The following is a 7,091-nucleotide window of genomic DNA, read 5'->3' on the forward strand; positions in this document are numbered from 1 at the left end:
AAGATTACAAAAAGGTTTTGTTTTCCATTATTTATTTAATAATAAACTTTTTAACTAATTTTTTAACAATCGGGAAGAGAGTCGAAAATCTGAAAAAATATTTTTTATATACTTTCAGTTTTCCTACATCTTAGAAAAAACTTAAGAACGTGTTTTGCCTTGTTTTTGAAAAAAAAATTTTTTTAATTCTCGATGTGGGGAAAATCTTTCGACTCTCAGCGTGCGATTCTTACAAAACAGTCAAACTTACAAAATATCCCTACCATACTGCTAATATGTTGTTCGCGGCCGCTGTTTTGTATTGACTGGAAAGTCAATACTTTATAAAATTGACTTTACAATATTTAACTCTTTAACAATTTTATTATTTATTTCGACGATTTCGACTTCTCGCTTGCGTTTTTTTTATTTATACAATTTGCTGTACACTAAGTATCTAATCTTGCGTTATAATTATTATCAAGTATTTTGTTGTGTGCGCTTGCGCACGCATGCACACACACAATATTATATGTAAATATTATTATATCCAATGTGTTATTTACATTTCTGAATTTTTACTATTTTTTGTACAATAAACCGCCTGAATTTCTTTAAAATCATGTTTTTTAAAGTTTTAATATGTATATAATAATATTGCAATTATTGTAATTTATTTACATTTTTATAACTCACACTACAAAAACGAACATTTATTGATCTGTGTTCTATAATGCTGTATACATTCTGCGAGATCTAAAAAAAATTCTAGAGTGTGTATATTATATATTACATAAAAATCCAACGAGTACTATATTATATAGCTATTGAGTCTTCAAACTTGTAAGTCTTTTATCTAGTACTGTCATTCTTCTAAAACTGCAAATTTATAAAAATTTGAAATTTTTGCTTATTATTATAGATCTATATATATATTACCGAAAAGAATTGAATATTTTTTTTATATATATTAGATATCGATTTATATTACCGATATTTTATAAAAAATTTTATAACGACGTTAGAAAATGACGTTACAGTGACAAACATGAAACGCATAGAAAATGCGCGTGTCCGCCGATAACCAAAAACTTCAGATTGAACCTGAAATATGTCTGCGGTAGTAAATCCTATCGGAAATGCTGTACCATTTTACCCCTTGGCAGTCCCGAATCGTATAACTATATAGGGGTTGACGTGATCTCTCAAAGAGGGGCCGAAATGTCGAAGCATCGAGTATATGCGGAGTATATGTCTTAAAGTTGCACGATAGTCTTGAGATGGGTTTAATATAGAGGCAGTTGCATCACAAAATCCATAACTAGTATCGTTTACACTCTGGAAAAAGAGGCGTAAATAATTAAGTCAACAATTAATTCTTTATCATCTATCTTTGAAATGAAATTTGAAATGATCATGAAATTTTGTGCTTTTTTTAAATTAAAGAGAGAAAGAGAGAGAATAATAAATATATGTATAAATATAAAACAAATTTTAGATACTATTAATTATATAATACTATTTCTCAATGGCAGTTTTTCATAAGTATTATAAGTATAAGTTAACAGTTGTAAATGTAAGAAGATAATTATATTGTCAATTTATAGCATCTGACCATTATAATTTATAAATAATGAACTATTTATATATCTTGTTTGTTTGTTATAATTTTATGTAAAAAAATTGTTAGAAAGTATTGATATAAATTGAATTAGTATTAGTATGTTTTAATATATTAATATGTCATAATATAATTATATGTATATATATATATATATATATAATTATGTGACAACTATAATATATAATTTGATGAAAACATTTTATAAATTTTTAGATATTACAAAGTAATTAAGAACAATAACTCATATTTACTAATTTTTAACTCTTCGTCGTACTAAATGGAGTTTGTACATACATTTTAGTAACATCTCTCTTGATCACCACGTATGCGGCAGGTGTAATAGAAAACAAAAGAGCAATACATCTCAACGAGTTTGATAGTGTATTGTCAGTTGGCATGTATTGTCCTCCCCATGGCAGTCCACTTGATCACGATCCAGCAGCACTCCAGTTTCGCTCGTGTATCAGATAAGATGTCGATTAAAATTCATGCAGTCCGTCACCACCATCGTCGCTATCCTCGACATCGGTTATCGTCGTTGCATATTAAATTCTCGTATTGATTCAAGCTGAATTTCGGAATTGAATTGCAATCCGATATGTTAATATACAATAATTTGGCAATAAAAATTTGCTGCACATGTTTGTCATTCAAATTGAAAGCATTTAAAACATGAGCGTTAATGTTATATTTTACGTTAAAATATATCAGAATAAAATATAAATATATCTCGTCAATTAATTTTTAACAACACAATCTTTATTTTTTATATGCATATAGAGAGAAATTAATTTGTATAAAAAAAATTATTTGATTTTGTTTATAAAAACCTAGATAAAATTTAATATAACATAGAAAATTTAAAGAAAAATATTTTACGCTATCAAATTCTATAAAAAAAAAGATTAAAAATCTTGTAATACTTTTTCTATTAGCAATTATTTCAAATAATACTTCTTTAAAGATACCTGATAGAGAGAAAGAGAGAAAGAGAGAGAAATATCTACATACATATATATAGACATATATATGATAAAAAAAATTATAAAACCAATTTTTACTTTTGTTTAGATTCAAAATATATAATAAATTTTTGAAAACATGTTGATTACAATTATCGCACCTAAAAGATAAAATTTAATGAAAAATTATCGAAAAATATTTTCAAGAAAATTTAATAAACTTATTAATTTTGTTCAGTTTAAAACTATAATTTTTATAAAAATTTACTTATAACAAAAAATGTTTAAAAAAAGGCCATTTTTTGAATTACTTTGAATTTCAACCTAAATAAATTATTGGAAACTGTTTGTGGGATCCTCTAGAAAATAACAATTATTTGTTCCGCAGGTCCGGGAAAAGTTGTGAAAATCGAGATTTATATATATTATTTATTGCTAAAATAGTCATATAAGTGTTTTTTACGCTTCTTTTCTCTTTAGAATAAAATTAATTGCACATTTATGTATTGAAAGATGAGTAATAAATGTGAAAGGAATATGATTTTTTTAGTTAACATAATATACAGGATGTTTAGAAAGTATCCTTAAATATCTAGATTTTTTTATTAAATATTTTCTAATTGTAAGTTATGAAGCTAAAATAAGTAATTGACATTAGCATTACTTAATGTAGTATACCATACTGATTGCCTGGTCAAATTTATACCTCTTGTGTGTACCTATATATGTAGGCATGAGTGCATATATGTGTCACGACAAAGATGAGGACACAGTTCGTCATGTTTGCAGTATAATACCCTCTACCCGCGCGCGCGCGCGTGTGTGCGTGTGTGTGTGTGTGTGTGTGTGTGTGTGTGTGTGTGTGCGCGTGCGCGCGCGCATTTGTATACAATATATATTATAGAATTATATTTATATGCATATACAGTCAGTCGCACAAGAGCGTGCTATTCATAATTCTGTTAAGAGATGTATAAGTAAAATTTTATATTGGTAATATTAGCAATACATTAGGTTAAAATGTTTTGAAAGTTAGATTTCAGTTCGGTTTAGTTATTGTGTTATAACTGGATAAAACACAATAAATACAGGATACAAAAAACGGTATTTTTGTAAAACACTGATTTTTACAATCTCTTTTTTAACGAGATTGAAAATGTATGAATTACTGTAAAAATCTAGATAAAGAAAAAGCGTGTCTTCACTCTGAAAAAATTATTATACATTCGATTTCGAAAATCATAATCTGGAGTTTCCGAGATTTTTACAAAAAAACCTTGTAAAATGTATGCCTTGATATTTCTAAATCTTATTTATAATCGACAACGGAAAGATTAGATAATTTATTAAATAAATGCATCGAAGTGTATATAATATACTTTAAAATCATATAATTATTTTTCAAAAATCTTTTCTTTCTCAAGAGATACAAATAGCACGCTCTTGTGCGACTGGTGTGTGTTTAGGGGAAAATGGGTATGTGATATGACACGTGACACTTAAACTCTTTTTTTTCTCTTTTCCAGATTTTCAATTTTGTCTTCTTTTCTATCTATTTCTTTCTATTTTTTTCTCTTTCTTTATTTTACTCAGATTTATTGCTGTCCTAATTTAAATATATTTGGTCTGTAAAAAATTCATTCAAGTATTCTGCAGGAGCATTAAAAGATGATTGATACCGAGCAAATCCAAAATATCAAAGCATCATTGAGAATTGATTATCAATTTGTTATCCGATCGATGTCTCTTTCAAAATTTTACAACTACACCTGTTATCTAAAACATTTTTTTTTTAAACCCCGTAATTTCCATATATTTAACAAACTAAAATGAAACATCCTCTATATATTCTATAAACAAAAAAATTATATTCTCTATATTTACTATACTCATCTTTCAATATATAAATGTGCAATTAATTTTATTTTAAAGAATACATAGCGCAAAAAAACTCATATAATTATTTTAATAATTAATGATAAATATCGATTTTTATAACTTTTTCTGGATCTATAGGACCAATAATAATTATTTTCTGTTTGTAGAGGATTCCTAAAAAAACTAAGTTAGAATTACAGTCCAAAAATGATCTTTCTTTGACATTCTTTTTTCTTATAATAATTATATAAATATAATTTTACATTTTTTAAATTAAAAAATCAGTTTGAAATTTGTAATTACTATGTTTACGTTGCTAAAATGCGCGCACAAACTCTCTCTCTCTCTCTCTCTCTCTCTCTCTCGGAAAATTCTGCATATATTTAAAATCTTATATTAAACAATTGATTTGAAAATTTGATCATATTCGCTGTGCAGTTACGAAAACAAAAATTTTTAAATTTTCAAATAAACTTTATATTAATTGCTTACAATTTACATTAAAAACATTATATAAATTATTATTTATAAATTTCATTATAGGAGGAAAAGTAATTTTTATAGAAAAAAACTTTTACCGTACACTGTGAGTTATTATTAATAATCATTATCAAATTTAATTGTAATACATTAAAAAATGATACGTCCCTAAAAATGTCCTTATATTGTAAAATCTAATATTTAAAAATATCTCATATGTTATACTTTATATATCTTATATACATCGAGTATAAATTACATGTGTATGTTATTATATATGTGTATATTATACTGTATACCTCATAAAAATTATTCTTATCCAATTAAATGACACATTATCACGAACGTCGAACAGATATGATAACGATTTACGTTGAAATGCTATTTTCTGAGAGATCGATCGAAAAGGGTAAAACGGAGAGCAAAACCGAGAGAAGATGACACAATAGCGGTGGCGGGAAGGTCCACCCCTATCTCCATCGTTACGACTATGAAGAGAGGTGGATCGGAAGATACGGTGATTCTCCCTTTCTTTCTTCTGTCCTTTCTTTCACATCTCCAAGGAGTAACTAACTGAACGAGAGCTCGGATAGAGGGTGTTAAGGTAATGCTCCATTAGTATGTGGCGCCCGTAGTTACACCACTACATAAGATAGTCGAACTGCGGTTTGTACTAGCCATCCCTTTTGGCCGTACCTACGTATCTAGAACACACTTACACCCACGTGCCGCGATGGCAGACGAGGACCTGTCAATAGCTGGCTTGTTACAGCGGCAATGATCGGCTTAACTAACGGGAAAGATCCATCCAAACGCACTGGATTTTTTCGGGATGGGTGTCGGACGCTGGACACGTATGTCAACAGTGTCTCTCCCTTTATAAGACTGCCGGACACACTCGTTCTGATTCGAGCTTTCCTACGAAATTCATTATCACTAGACTGTAAAAAAAAGAATATTAAATAATCTTCTTAATCGTAAATGCTAATAGTAGATTATGTACATCACTAAATCATCTTAACAAATATTTAGAAATTTCGTAAAAAAATAAAAAGAAAAGAAAGAAAGGAGCAGACACATGAAAACAAATTATAACTTATACAGGTAGAAAGTTTCAAACGTAATGAACTGAATAATTCGAAAACTATGAAAAATACGGAGAAACGTTACGTTTACGGAAATACGTTTCAAACAAAAATTATATGATTTGAAAAGGTACAATTAATTGAAAAGGTAGCATTAATTTTTGAAAAAAATTTTTCAAGATCGTACGAAAGTTACATATCACCATTTTTTAAATTCTATATGTGGAATTACATTCACAGTATCACATAATTTTTTTATATAATATGATTCCTTTAATTATTCTGCATATGAAAATATAAAGTAAAGCTATCAAAAAATCAATAGTTTACGAAATATTTTATATTTTATACTGGCACATTTTGACATAAACTAGGTATGTGTTTTTTCGGTGTAATTGAACGACTCAAAATGATTGAAGATCAAATGATGGAATTGTAATAAAAATAACGTTTTATCTTCTTTCATTGTAACAAACAATAAGTCAATTAACAACATAACACAAGTGCAACTAATATGATCATTGCGTTTCCATTTTTTGTATTTACAATTATAGTGTGTTATACTAACGCGGAATTTCGAATTTTCCTTTTTAAACAGAAAAATAATTTGCTTGAATTTAATTTTATTATGTAAAATTCCTTTGTTTTTAAGATTATTTTTTCTTTCTTCGCAGATTTTTTTATTATTATTTCGTTATTTCATTTCTGAGTTTTGTTCCTCCAATCACCTTAATTGGGTGTGGATTAAATTATATAGAAAACACATAGTTTACATCAAAATGTGCCAATATAAAGTATAAATATCTCATACTGATTTTTTAATAACTTTATCTTAATACTTTTATACGCAAAATAATTAAAGAAATCACATTATATAAAAAAATTGTATAATTCTATTTTAAAAAATAGCAATATTCTTAATATAAAAAGTTTATTTCTTTCGAAAAATAATTTAGCATTATTTGCATCTCCTTAAATTATAGAATTGTTCTGAAATGTTTTCCTGTATCTTCTATATTTTTCAAGTTATTTAACTCATTACGTTTACAATTATTCTGTATACTATAAAAAAATATGTAAATA

This window comes from Wasmannia auropunctata, unplaced genomic scaffold, assembly GCF_000956235.1.
Source record: "Wasmannia auropunctata unplaced genomic scaffold, wasmannia.A_1.0 LD336055.1, whole genome shotgun sequence".
Taxonomy (NCBI): domain Eukaryota; kingdom Metazoa; phylum Arthropoda; class Insecta; order Hymenoptera; family Formicidae; genus Wasmannia; species Wasmannia auropunctata.